The 14369-nt window shown below is 53.7% G+C and overlaps 1 protein-coding gene across 2 annotated transcripts in view; it reads left to right on the plus strand.

Annotated features, from left to right (window-relative positions):
- COL26A1 (collagen type XXVI alpha 1 chain) overlaps positions 1-14369 on the plus strand; it is a 142655-nt gene that overhangs the window by 100860 nt on the left and 27426 nt on the right. The gene's annotated exons all lie outside the window — the stretch shown is intronic.

Here is a 14369-nt window from a genome sequence, read left to right on the forward strand (position 1 = left end):
GAGGGTAGGGGTCGATTTTCGAAGTCTCAGGCATTTGTCTGTCCACCAAAGTGGCCCAGACCTTTTTCAGGTGGGCCTTGGGGATACACACATTTAATTCGGACAGAGCAGCAGACCCCCTTGGACCACCTCATAAATGGGGAAGAAACCAAATGCTATTGGGGGGCAGAGCAGAGCAGGGTGCTGAGGAGATGGGCTCAGAGTGGAGCTCAGCCAGCTTCCGGCTGACCTTGAATAAGGCCTGGCATCTCTCTGGTCCGGTGGTGAAATGGGGCTAACCCGGGAACCCCCCCTCCACCAGTGGGAGCGTGCTTGGGAACTTGGGTCCCCCTTTACAGGGAAGGAATAGAAGATTCCTCTGCCTCTTCCCATCAGCGGAGCTCATGTCTGTTTCCCCTAGCTGGAACTGAGTCACAAAAATTCTTTTATGATCCGTTTTCTGGCCCTCACCCCTGTTTTGTTTTTTTTTTTTTTTGGAAATCTGAAGCCACATCCTAAATTTCCTCAACCTAATTTTAGTCTCTGGGAACTGCAGCCAGATGATGTCAGACTGAATATTAGATGCCATTGGTCTTTCCAGGCCCGGCTCTGTCACCAGCTCCCTGCATGCGGTAGCACTGTCCCACGGGGTCAGGTGGGAGGTGTCATGGTCATCAGCCGCAGTAGGAACCTTCTTCTCTGTAGGAAATGTCCTTGGCATTCGGTATCCACCTAAATCTAGGGCTGGGAAAGGTTTCCCCAAAGGGAAGGGGCACGTTGTCCTTCATCGGCAAGCTTTGTCAGGACACCCAGTGCGTGCCAAGAGCCTACTATGTGTCCCGAAAAGATGGACAAGATCCTCCTCTGTGAAAATGGACCCCATCCACCTCCCACACTCAGCCCACAAGCACCTTCCAACTGCAATGGTTTTTTAAGACTTTATTTTTTAGAGCGGTTTTAGGTTCACAGCAAAACCGAATGGAGCTTCCCCAGTATCCACACCCCCACCAGAGTGGTGCCTTACACTCTGTCGGTGACCCACACTGACACATAATCAGCCTAAGTTCATGGTTTCCACTATGGTTTGCTCTTGGTCTGGTACCTCTTATGCTGGGAGCGCCTTCTAACCACCGAGTCTGACCTCATTATCTGGGGGCACATCCCAGTTCCTGGGTTCTGATGCTCATCCAACTTGAAAGGCTTTTAAATTAAAAAGAAAATGTGGGATACTTTTCATTTCTAAAAACCTGCGAGCAGGTGAACACTTGCCCAAGTTTCTCTCACGGCCTTGAAGGAGCCCTTGCGAGGGAAGGTTCTAGAATCATGAGCTTTGGGGCAAAGCCTCTTTTGCTTCTTATTCCCTTCTTAAAATTGTTCATTAGCTTCTGCCACTCTGAGGATAAAGACCAGGCACCTTAGCAGGCTCGCAGGGCCGAGCATGAAGAGTTGGAGGCCCATGTTCTAGCTACCCTGGCCTGGAATGTGCTGAGCTCTCTCCATGCACAGGGTCTTTCCACGTACGGGCAGGCCCCCCCACCTGACCAGCTTCCCTGCCATCTACATCTGCTCGCTCCTGCTCTGGGATCCTCCACCAACCAACCACATCTGCATTCGAAGCTCCTCTCTCTGTTCCCCAAATCGCATGTCACTCCCCCCACTGTAGCACACGGGACACCACGGTAGCTGTCTGGTGACCCCAGGTCTCCATCAGCAGACTCGACGCTCCCTAGGCCCAGGAGCTTGTCGTAGCCCTAGCGCTCAGCAGGGCACCGTGAACATTTGCTGAATAAATGCACGATGGAAAGGTCGATGTAGAAAAGGTAGAAGGAGAAGCATCCTGAGCTTTGTTCCTGTCCCCCCTCGGTCTGTCCTCTGGCCTTTGCACAGCTGCCGAGCCCCACACCCCCCAGTCAGGCCCGTGTGGCTGGGTGATACGTTTCGAATTCTCTCCTGCTTTTCCAATGAGATGAGACGTCTTATCCTGAGTGCTTCTCTGTTCTTGGCCTCGGTGTGTGGTTCTTCCCCTCCACTCCCCGCCAGCCCCCGATTGCTTTAGTGGCCCAGCGCCCTTTACCCTTGCAGAGGGAGGGGTGTGGGAGGTTGGTCTCTCTGTCCTCCCCTCCTCTCCTCTCCCCTGCCAACTTCAGATGTTCCACATTCAAGGCAATGGAGGCCGAGATGCTGGCCTGCTGCCAGACCTCATGCACCTCCCAGGATGGGCCAGACTGATACTCCCTCCCTTTACGGGCCTCAAGGGCTCCAGCCACTGGGCATCGGCATCTCTTCAGGCCCGGTAGCCAGAGCCCAGCTGGGGCTCAAGGCACCTCCAAGAAGTCATGGAGGCAGCCCTTCCCAGGGGGATGCTGGAGACGGAAGCCTCGCACTCAGAGATGCTTCCTGAGGCTTCCGCCCCTCCTCAGGTCATCACACTGGCAGGCGCCAACCCCCTGAGGGGCTGCATCCTACACCGAGACGGCGGGTCCACCAGGGTGGCGGCGCTGACTGTCCAGCTGGGGAGGCAGGGTGGGTGCGGGAAGGAACACTGGCTGAGACCAGGAAGAGCGGGTTCGAGGCCTGGCTTCTCCTGGGTAAACCTGGCTCCCTGTACACGAGTGGTGCTGAAACTGGGCAGAGCATCAGGGCGATGGCTTCCTCCTAGTCCCCCGGGGACCCCAAACTGGGATGGAGCTGGGAGCCCCCAGCAGCACAGTGTGTGGCTTCCTGGTCTGTCACAGCCCCGGGGGGCTCTTCTTAGCTGGCCACAGGAGGTGACTCAGAAGTACTGAGCATCTCACTTCTTGACATAAGGGTCTCATCTGAGTCCAAGGCAACAGGCGGCTCTAGGTGGGCAGGGACCTCTCTAGGCCCCGGAAACCTTCAGAAGGCTTCAACTTGGAAAAATGAAGCCCACTTAGGTGAATCCCATGGCGGGGGGCGTTTGGGGGTGTGTGAGTGGTAGGACTAGACCCCATTTCAGGGCCGGGACTCCTGGGCGCTCAGTGTGATGGCCGCAAAGCGAACTCCCAGAGCAAATTCCCAGCTTCTGACGTGGCTTTCTAGGGATGATCGTGTCCCGAAGGGGCTCTATCTGGATTCGAGTCTGAGTTTATCAGGCACATTTGGGGTTGTAGCCATCTTACTAGCTGTGTGACATCTTACTAAGTTGTCCTCTGTACCTCAGTCTCCCTACCTATCCCTCCCGGAATCTCGAATGCCCAGGACAGTGCTCGTTGAATGTCCATCGGTGAGGTCATCTACTAACTACGGCTCCAAATATTGGGCAGTGATGAGTGCTTCACTTTCCTTAGGAAGGATTCTATGTTCTGGAACCTTCCCGGGTCAGTTCCCTCTGGGGAATTGCCATTGGGAGCTGATGCTGAAAGCCTGTCTGCCCCCTTCACATACAGCCTCAAGCCTGCCTCCCAGAGCTGGGCATCGGTGCTGCTCATCTCCTCTAGACCCTCCTGTGCCGCTGGACCCTGAGGCCTGATGGAGGGGCGATCCACCTCCTGGCTTTTGAGTCAAGTATCAGCCTGGAATGTCCTATAGGGAAGGCTTAAGAGACTACCATGATGGGTGTGTGTGTGTGTGTGTGTGTGTGTGTGTGTGTGTGTGATCTCAGCATCAGACTCATCATGCCCATGCAGAGCTTGGACGTCAGAGCTGAAAAGATCCTTAGGGACACACACACACACACCCCTTATTTTGTGAATATGTGTATATATATATATATAAATATTATACATATATATGCTGTGTAAAGAACTTTGGGCCCAAGGGATTGGCTGTGGCCAAGGATCAGGAGCCCTTGTTCATGCTCAGTAACGGTGTGAACCCACAATGGGACATCACACACTGGGCATCTCTTCATCGTCTAGGTGCACATGACCTCCCCACACTAGATCATTGTGAAAGTACCGGCGCTCCTGCCCTGTACTTGGATCGGCTGGCTGGCTGGCTGGCTGGCTGGCAGAAGAGAGCAGGGCATGAAGCCCCCAACCCCTTCTCTGCCTCCCCTCCAGGGCAGGGAACAAGAGTGGGGACCTGCAGGACCTGTCCAGGCACTGGGCCCCCCTCAAACTCCAGGAGCTCAGGTCACCTAAGGAAGAGGACAGTTCTGTTGATGCTGGGTCACCCATGGCAGGTGCGGTGGGGTGGGGGGACACGGGTCTCGGGAAATTGGGACCAAGGTTTACATCTGAGTCAGAACGGGGTGGGGTGGGGCTGGGGCCTTCCATACCCGAAGACACTTAGATCTGGGGCTTAGTGAAAGAGGAGACAGGAAGAATCCACCCCTGGGCTCCCGGGGGCGGGGCAGCAAGGAAGCTTGTCTGTCTGGACTCCGGATGGAGAGAAATAAGCCCGAGAAATCAAAGTCTCGGGCCTCTGCCTCCCACAGGCTCAGGACTGAAACTTACCCTACCCCTGTGGCCACCAAGCTGGTTCCGAGTCAGAGCTCTAAGGGACTCAAGGGGAAACCTCCAGAATAAAAGATTAACTATTCAAATCCAGCAGTGCAGAGACAGTAACAGCTCACGACCAAGCAGAGTTTAGCAAATCGACTCCTGGAATTCAGCTCATTAACAGTTTAAAAGATACAGTTCAGCATCTCTTCATGCTGCAAAGGGCTGACGAGCCAGGCAGGGAAGGGACCTCCGGGTCGCACGAGCCAACATCACACCCGCCTGAGTCCCGAGAAGTGTCCCCTTCAAAGTCATGAGTGGGATTCCAGAGGCAGTCATCAGACTTCACTGCGAAACTGGGAGTTAAAAGAATAAAAGGCGGATGGAGTCACGAACTTCTGCGTGACAAAAGGCAGCCGTTACCAAAGCAAAAACCACAGGCCAGGGACCCAGGGACGGGGAGCAGGTCTTCGCCGGGTGTGAAATGTGATGACGGGTTGGTATCAGAAACACAGGAAGAACTCCCGTGACTCTATATGAAAAAGACAGAAGGATCCGATGGAAAAATGGGCCGAGAACATGAACAGGCATTTTGGGGTCTGGAGGACAAATGTCTGCTCAAAACCCTAGGAAAAGATGCTTCCTGAGGCTTCCGCCCATCCTCAGGTCATCACACTGGCAGGCGCCAACCCCCTGAGGGGCTGCATCCTACACCGAGACGGCGGGTCCACCAGGGTGGCAGCGCTGACTGTCCAGCTGGGGAGGCAGGGTGGGTGGGGGAAGGAACACTGGCTGAGACCAGGAAGAGCGGGTTCGAGGCCTGGCTTCTCCTGGGTAAACCTGGCTCCCTGTACATGAGTGGTGCTGAAACTGGGCAGAGCATCAGGGCGATGGCTTCCTCCTAGTCCCCCGGGGACCCCAAACTGGGATGGAGCCGGGAGCCCCCAGCAGCATAGTGTGTGGCTTCCTGGTCTGTCACAGCCCCGGGGGGCTCTTCTTAGCTGGCCACAGGAGGTGACTCAGAAGTACTGAGCATCTCACTTCTTGACACAAGGGTCTCGTCTGAGTCCAAGGCAACAGGCGGCCCTAGGTGGGCAGGGACCTCGGAAACCTTCAGGAGGGCTTCTTGTCGCCTTCCTTGAATCTGTACCCAGATGGAGCTGCTGACTGAGGAGGATTAGCGATGTGGAAAATGCAAATTCAAACCACAATGAGATAGCATTTCACACCCACCAGATTGGCAGACTTTTGTAGTCTTGGACAGCTGCCTCTCAGGGCTCCCTGGGGGCTCCAGGGGGCTCCAGGGCATGGGGGCTGAGGGGTGTTGCAGGAGGCAGAGGACTGAATGCCCCCACACACGTTAGGGAAGCTCATTCCTGGCTCCTTGGCTCTGGCTGGGACAGTGAGCAGTTTGGGCCCTCCCCCAGGCCCTCGCCACCCCACCCGGGCCCTTGGGGTCTGCCAAGACTGCTTCCTTGGAATCTGCTGGTGTCGGGCTCCCCGCCCCCTGCCTTCCAGGCAGCCAGATGGGTCTCTGGCTGCAGCGCCTGGGTCTGATCTGCAGAGCGGGGGAGGGGGGACAGGATAGGGATCAGACTACCCCTCCCTTGCCTTTGGACAGACCCCTCTCCCGAGAGAATCTGCACCCCAGCTCCCCACCACCATATCCCTGAAGCTCAGAGAGGCTGAAGGGAAGAGGTCGGGGCTCTCTACCCTCCTCACACTCCAGTCCAGCTGTGAGAGCAGGGAGCAGGCACCAGAGGCTGAGGCCAGCCTGTGGTTGTCTCCCTACCTCCCCTGCAACAACTTTGCTTCTGGCCTGAGCCTTCTCCCATCTACCACTTGGTGAGGCCAGCTGGGCTCCCAGAGGCCTGGGCTAGGACCAGTGTAGACGCCAGCCCTGTTGATGGAGCAGAAGCTTCCCCTGCTGCTGCAGACCAGCGACTGGGTGCTGGAAAATGTGGCCGACAGGAGCCCCGATCCAGTAGTTGTACTCTGTGCATGAGCGGAGGGCTTCTTGTCGCCTTCCTTGAATCTGTACCCAGACGGAGCTGCTGACTGAGGAGGATTGGCGTTTCTGGATCCCAGACCAATTTTGTCTTTCTGGGCTGGACAGTCTCTTGCCCCTTCTTAATTGTGGGGACAGTATTATTTTCTTCTTAGGCTCTGCTGGCAAGAGAGAGGAATGGGATGGGAGAGTGCTTTGTAAAGTGTTGTGCTTCCAGCGGTAACGTATGGATTCATTCTTACTATGGTGTAAATGACTAAGGAGGGTGAATGACGCGCCCACCCTCGGAAGGTCGAAGATCCTTAGATTCATACCCAGAACTGGGTTTTAGCTCTGGGGCGGCCACCACCTTAAATGTGTGACTGTGGCCAGAGCCACTTACCACCCCACATCTGTGTTCTAATCTGTTTAAAGAAAGAGCTTGGTCTTTACAGTTGCATGGGAGATTTGCTTTCTGAGTACGTGAGTGCTAATTCTGCATTCCCTCTCACCGGTTTAGGGCCCTGGGAGGGGGCCTTGATTTCCCTTCTCATCTGAGCAAAAGTAACTCAAGTTCAGAGGGTTAAAGAACTTCCCCAAAGTCACACAGCTTCTTGGGGGGCACAAATGCCCCCATGTTCTTCGCATTTGTTTTAAACTACTGGGGCACTCGTGGGGGAGGGAGAGTGTCTCTAAGAAAGAACGAGATCCTCTCCGAGTGATCCTCCGGGCTGGAAAATACAGCCGACTGATCCATCCTCAGTGAAGGTCTGTGCTTGCGGAGGGGAGGGGCCTCATCCAGCCGGCCTGTAGCTGCCACAGCAACCTCCTCCTGCTGGGACAGGCAGTCCAGGTTTGACCCTGAGAGCCGGGAGCCTTGTCACCTACCAACTCTTCCTTCCTGGCCTCCTCCCTATGTGGCGACCGGAGGCCAGGTGGGGCAAGGCTCCAGCCAGACCTACTCCTGGCCAGGAAGGGGTGACGTTGGCAGCTGCCCAGTGGATGGGTGGACAGGGAGGGGGCAGGTCGGGCCCAGAGGTATGTCAGCCCCAGATGCTGCCAGATGCCATGGAGCAGGTAGCTTCTGTGGGGCCCCTATACTGCCCCTGGATGTGGGACGGGCCTCATCACATGAGCCTCCCTTGGGTATCTGAGAACTGGGAGTAGGAGCACCAGGACTTGGCCACCTCTTGCCCGCCTTGAGCCCGGCGCCAGGAGCTAGCTGATCCTGTGCTCCCACCCCTCGCAGGCAGAGCTGCTTCTGTATCTGTCAGGGTCGCAGAAACAATTGTGTGTGTAGCAAAAAGACTTCTTCCTTTTAAAAAGCTTTTGAAAACTGCTGAGAGCCCCGTGCTCACCTTCTGGCTCCCCAAAATAGCCATCACAAGGCAGATAGCTCCGTGAGGACACTAAGGCCTTTCCTGGAGCCCAGCTGAACCCTGAATGAAAGCCAAGCCACCTTGGGCCTTCCCCTTGCCTTTGGAGGCGGAGGGACCTGTCCAGGTGTTGTTCCCCGTGTCTCCTTTCCTCTAAGCTGGGGGCTCCTCTCCCCGATTCACTGCCCCGTGCAGTCCCACCATCTGGGGACAGACCAGTGACTTTGCCTTCAGTTCTTAAAACTCTTGTTGTCATTTCCCTCTGAAAGCCCCAATGACCAAAGAGACTCGACTCCCTTCTTGCTGTCTTTTCATCCTCGTCTGTTTCTGACCAGCGCGGCAGGTGGGGGAGGCCCCCTCCACCCCGGCTCCAGGCTCTGGGTGCTCCTCACGGCCCTCTGGGCTGCAGGAGCCCCTGGACAGAGTCAGGCGACACCCTCCCATGGTCCGGAGGCCCCCCGGTCAGCCAGCTATGCTTTCTGGCCCTTGAACCTTGACCTTGGGCTTGGAGCCCCATTAAAAAGGATTCTTTCCCAGGGACACACAGCAACGGCAGTACCGAGTCCACGAGTCCAAATGGACCAGCAATCCCAGAGCTCATCTCCCTTGGCTGCGCTGGTATCATCTTTCAGACTCAGGCCGTGCTGCCTGCCAGCTCTGTGAGACCCTGGAGATATTTATGATCTGTTTCTGGAGGAGGGAAAAAGAGTCAGACACTTCAAACAATAACTTCGGATTAACAACATGAAGCTCAGAATCCACCCAAGAGAAGCAGCTGAGTCACTGACCCTGAAGGATGGGACAGACGCAGGGCAGACCCAGCTGCAGAGAGACTGGATCACTTCTTTCTGTGGTGATGAAATCCGCTGTGTGTCCCCAGGGACGTTCCTGGATGCCCCGACGTCGCTCTACTGAGCACACTACACAGCTACCTTCAGCCAAGTCCCCCCAGCTTCGGGGACCCCACCCCATCCCCAACCGAGGGCCCGCAAGTACCCGATCCTGCAGGATTCTGGCCCCGCCACACCCATGTCGTGATTTCTGGGGACGGCCAGTCGGAAGGAAAGCTGCTGCCGATGAGACATATATTACTTGAATCAAACGAAGCTGCCATCAGCTACCACAACTCACCTGTCCCGAGAGGTGAGTTATCCCGACGTCTGGGGAACCTGTCCAGTAGGTGAAGCAGCCATGATGGGGTTATGCGGCCTGCGGGGGCCTCAGGGTCCAGGCAGCAAAGCCCGCACCCCATCCTTGGGCGCTTTCACTGATGTGACTCCTTTGCTGGTGAGGTTCTCAAGGTGGCCAAAGCAATCGGGAGCTGGACATCCTGAAAGAAAGAGCACCCAGGCTTTGGAGTGTCTCTGGTCTGGTTCCTGCCCCTGCCTGCGGGGCCTGGGGCAGCTTCGTCTCCTCTCAGCCTCTGGAGACCACTCCCCAAAGGCCAGGGACAAAGGTCTGGACGGGGACTACTGCCTCAGTTTATCGTGGAGGAAAGGTGAGGGTCCCCCTGATGGGGAGCAGCTGAGCCGAGATGGAAGAGGGCCCCCCGCTCCTCACCTGGAGTTCCGGATGCCCGAGTCCCACCCGGCGGTCAGGTAGCTCTACAGCACACGGGATGCTTCACACGGGATCACGTTTCACCAAAGAAGCCTGAGACGGAGCCGTGACGGGGTCCACCTGCTCGCAGGAAGCAAAGCCTGGCTCCTTCGCCCATGGCGGGAGAGAAGGGGAGAGGTGACACGCAGCAGATGCGCCTGCTGGCTCCAGGGATGGAGAGGGCTGTGCCCTGCCTGAGGACACAGAGTTGACCCCACTTCCGGTCCAACAGGGGCACGTGCTCACAGAGTGGGGAACTGGCCCCTGGCCTGGGTAGCAGCTGGTGGGCCACTAACAGGGGCCCTCTTGTTGCTCATTTGGGTTCCTTTTGCTGGAGGTTCTGTGAGGGAAGTGGATGGGGTGGGAGGGCCCCTGGCCTTCCATTGGTGACACTGTTTTGTTTTGTTTTGTTTTTAGAGAGAGAGAGTAGGAGGGAGGGGTGAGGGGCAGAGGGAGAGGGAAAGAGAGAATCTAAGACTCCGTGCTGAGCACAGAGCCCGACATGGGGCTTGATCTCACAACCCTGAGATCATGACCTGAGCCGAAATCAAGAGTCAGCTGCTTAACCGATTGAACCCCGCCCAGGTGCCCCTGACACTGGGGTTTTTGTCGCAGCTCTGTGTGACCTGGGGAAGTCCCCTCCCCTCTCTGAGCTGCCCTTTGCACAGCTGTAGGTTGGGACCATGGACGGGGCGTCCAAGTGAGGCCAAAGGTGTCAGAGAGCTTTGCGAACCACAGACAGGGCTCTGTGTACATGGAGAATATTTCGAGGCTTCCACCCGTGTGTCAAAACTAGGACCAGACAGACAGATACACATACAGTGTGCATACAAGCGTACGTGCCCAGAGACCCTCCCCTATAGACGCCCCCACGCCTGGACCTGAGTGTACATGAGCATGTGCACGCACACACACACGCATACTCACATGCATGTTCTTACGTATCTGCATTTGGGTGGGGAACATTTGGATTGATCTCCCCCCGTGCCCCTTCCTTCACCCCCTACCCAGCAGCAGTGCCCTGACCCTCTCCGAACCGCTGATGCTGCCCTGAGCCAGCCCCCCAGGTACCAGCCCCTCTGCCCCAGCAGCCCCCACCCCATACCACTGCCAGCTTGGTTATCTTCTTAGGTGGGCCTCTGGGGGAGAAGAACAAAGAGAATATGTCAGCCCTGTATAGCAAAGGGACATAAGTTACTTTTAGGAGGGATCTCATTTCATAAAGAAATGCATTTATTTAATTCCTGCTGTTTCCTCACAGAGGTCGAAGACCCTCATGTTTTATTTTTATTTTATTTTATTTTATTTTTTAAGATTTTATTTATTTATTTTAGAGACAGAGCACAAGAGCGGGGAGGGTCAGAGGGAGAAGCAGACTCCCTGCTGAGCAGGGAGCCCAATGCGGGACTCGATCCCGGGACTCCAGGATCATGACCTGAGCCGAAGGCAGTTGTTTAACCAACTGAGCCACCCAGGCGCCCCGACCCTCATGTTTTAGAGAGGAAATGCCGTGGTACCCTCAGCACAGGGCTCACGGCAGTTTGTGGGAAGGCAGGTGCTGAAGTTTTGCCTGGAGTGGTCAAGGAAGCCTTCCTGGAGGAGGAGGTGCTTAAGTAGGAATTAGCTGATCCATGGGGTAGGATGGGTGCCACTTCTAGATGAGATAACGAGACAAGCAAAGGCCAAAGGCCTAAAAGGGTGAGGCTCGGGGCGTGGCAGTAGCCCACACAGCGCAGGGTTTGTCCTCAGGGCAATGAGAAGCATTGGAGGGTGACATGTCAGATTGGTGGTTTAGGAGGAGTGGAACAGCTTGACACGTTTTTCGCAAACTGACCACACATGTGCCCCAGCACCCACATCAAGAAAGAGAACATTTTCATTACCCTGGAGGCCCTCCAGCTGCCTCTTCCCATAACTGTCCTCCCTAAGGTAACCGCTAACTTCAATGCCAGTGTGCAGAGCTGTCTGCCTGTGTTGGAACTTCAAGATCAGTGGAATCACGCACTGTGTGCTCTTCGGGGTCACCATCTTTCACCCAGCATTATCTTTGTGAGCTTCACCCCCACGGTGGCCTGTGGTTTATGCACACTTACTACAGCGTAGTGCTCCGCTTTGGGACTCTTCAATTGATCCAGGCATCCCCTGATGGAATTTGGGTTATTTATAATTTGGGTGTTTTTTTTTTTTTTTAAAGATTTTATTTATTTGACAGAGAGAGACAGCGAGAGCAGGAACACAAGCAGGGGGAGTGGGAGAGGGAGAAGCAGGCTTCCCGCCGAGCAGGGAGCCCGATGTGGGACTCGATCCCAGGACCCCGGGATCATGACCTGAGCCGAAGGCAGTCGCTTAACGACTGAGCCACCCAGGCGCCCTATAATTTGGGGTTATTATGAGCAACGCCACAGGGAACATTCTCGCACATGTCTTTTGGTAAAAGTATTCATTCATTTTGTTGGATACGTATCTGGGGATGGATGTGCTTCTGCTCAGCCTTATTAGAAACTGCCAAATGGTTTTCTCAAGTGGTTCTATCATGGACACTCCAGTAACCGTGTCTGAGAATTCCAGTGGTTCCCATGCTCTGCGATACTTGGCATCATTAGTCTTTTTAATTTTAGCCATTCTGGTGGGTGTGTGGGAGTGCCACACTGTGGTTTGATTTGCATTTTCTGCTGTGGCTAATGAGTTGAGCCCTTCTGCATATGATTATCGGCCATTTGGATATCTTACTTTGTGGGCATATGTATTCCAAGAATCCTCTTCTACTTGGTGGTAGGCCTGTTCATTCTCTTGTGATGAAAATAAATTCTTAATTTTAATGTGGTGTGCTTTGGCAAAGTCTTCTTTAATGTTAGTGCTTTTTGTGTCCTGTTGAAGAAATGTGGTCATGAAGGTCATTGCCTCTGGTTTCTTTTAAAAGCTGTATTTTACCTTTCGCATTTGGATCTACAATACATCTGAAATTGACTTTCATGTGTGGTGTGGGGTTTTTTTAAAAAGATTTATTTATTTATTATTTTAGAGAAACAGAGAGAGTGCATGCGTGCATGGGGAGGGACAGAGGGAGGGAGAGAGAGAATCTTAAACAGGCTCCACAGTCAGTGTGGAGCCCAACACGGGGCTCGATCTCACGACCCTGAGATCATGACCTGCGCCGAAATCAAGAGTCAGACACTTAACTGACTGAACCACTCAGGCACCCCTGGGGGGGTCTGATTCTTTTATTTTTCTTTTCCATTTGGATAGCCAATTGACCTAGCACTGTTTATTGAAAAGTCTACCCTTTCTCTGTGGTACTGCATTCGTGATTTTTCATAAATGAAGTGACTATGAGTTTGTTTGTCTCTCTTTGCACTAATACTACAGTGTCTTAATTACTATAGTTTTAAAATAGGTCTCAATTTTAAAGGTCCCAATTTAAAGAAGTGTAAGTCTTCACCTTTTGTTCTATTTCTTCCAGATTGCCCTGGTTATTCTTAGACCTTTGTCTTTTCATATACATTTCAGAATCCATCTGCCAATTTCCATACACACATGCATACACACACACGCACACACACGCACACACACACACAGCCTTCTGACATTTTGCATGGGATTGCATTGACTTTATAGATCAACTGGGGAGAGTGAACATCTTTATAATATTGGGTCTTCCAATCCATGAACATAGTATATCTTCCCATTTATTTAGATCTTCTTTAATTTCTCTCAATGATGTGCTATAGTTTTCAGTAGATCTATTACTAGGTAATTTGATAACTTTATGACGCTTTTGTGAAGGGTATTATTATAAAATTTCATTTTCTATTTTTTTGTTACCAGTATAGAGAAATATGGTTGATTTTTAGAAACTGTGTTTGTATTCCAGTGACCTTGCTAAAACAATTTGATAATTCTAATAATTTCTCTTCAGATTTTGTTGAGGGAAAGATGCTTCAGGGTGTGGTCCAGCCATGGTCCACATGGTTCAAGGTCAAGACCCGTTGACCGTGAACACTGGGCTGGATGTGGAGGTAGAGAGGGTGGAAGACAGATTTGGCTAGCCTGGTCAGGAAAGTTCCTAGGGCCACAGTGAGGTGCACAAGTCACACACTTTGCCCGTGCTTAGCCATGGTCCAGGCACTGTCCGCACATCCATTAAGAGCTGCTACCCCAACCAGGGCACGTAGCCCAGCCCACCGAGGCCTCATGGGAAGGGAAGCCCAGGGTTCTAATTCTGGCCTTTAATTGACATGCTGTGTGACCTTGAGAACAGTGCCAAACCTCCCTAAATCTCATCCTACTCACTCGCAGAAGGAGGGCAATATGCCCCGGTATTTCTTTCTCTAAGCCAGTAGGTGCCTGGTAAACACTGGTGAATCGATTTCACTCACCAGCATTGTCCCTTTTGCCCATAGGGTGATGCTGAACATCACCAGGAAGTCCTGCAGCTCATGGAGGGGCTGCGAACGTGGGTGCCCATGGGGGACAAGGAGGCTGGCTACCATTGTGTTCTGAGAGGCTTCAGTGCCGTCGGCCCCTTGGGGATTTCTGTTTCCACCATGAGGACACACACCCATGTGAGGCTGCCCCTCTCCAAGAAGGAACTCAATTATTCTTCAATAAACATCTTGGCAGAAGTTTCTGAAAAATCTTGCCTTCTCTGTGATCCCTGATATACAAAAGGATGGAATTTAATTATTCTGTCCTATCCATGAGCCCCACGGCTGGGCCTGGCACAAAGCCATGGCTCTATCCGACCAGCAGGCTCCCTGGCTCCTGACGGGATGCATTGGGAAATATAGGGAAAGCACAGGGCAGATTCCCCCTTTGGCCTGGCCTTGCCCTCTCCACCATTCCTTTTGGAGTGTATGGCTTAGAGAAATCCAGTGTGTCTGATTCCCTGGATAAGCAGCTCCCTAGAAGTTAACTGGAAAGGTGATTTCCTAGGCCTAGGTGCTACCAGAGCCTCTCTGTTCCCCATGGGGCTGGCCCCACAGCCATTGGTAGACTCTGGAGCTCCAGCCTGTAGCTGGCTTGCTC

Source organism: Mirounga leonina, unplaced genomic scaffold (genome assembly GCF_011800145.1).
Source record: "Mirounga leonina isolate KUSES-001 unplaced genomic scaffold, KU_Mleo_1.0 Mir_454, whole genome shotgun sequence".
In the NCBI taxonomy this organism is placed as follows: domain Eukaryota; kingdom Metazoa; phylum Chordata; class Mammalia; order Carnivora; family Phocidae; genus Mirounga; species Mirounga leonina.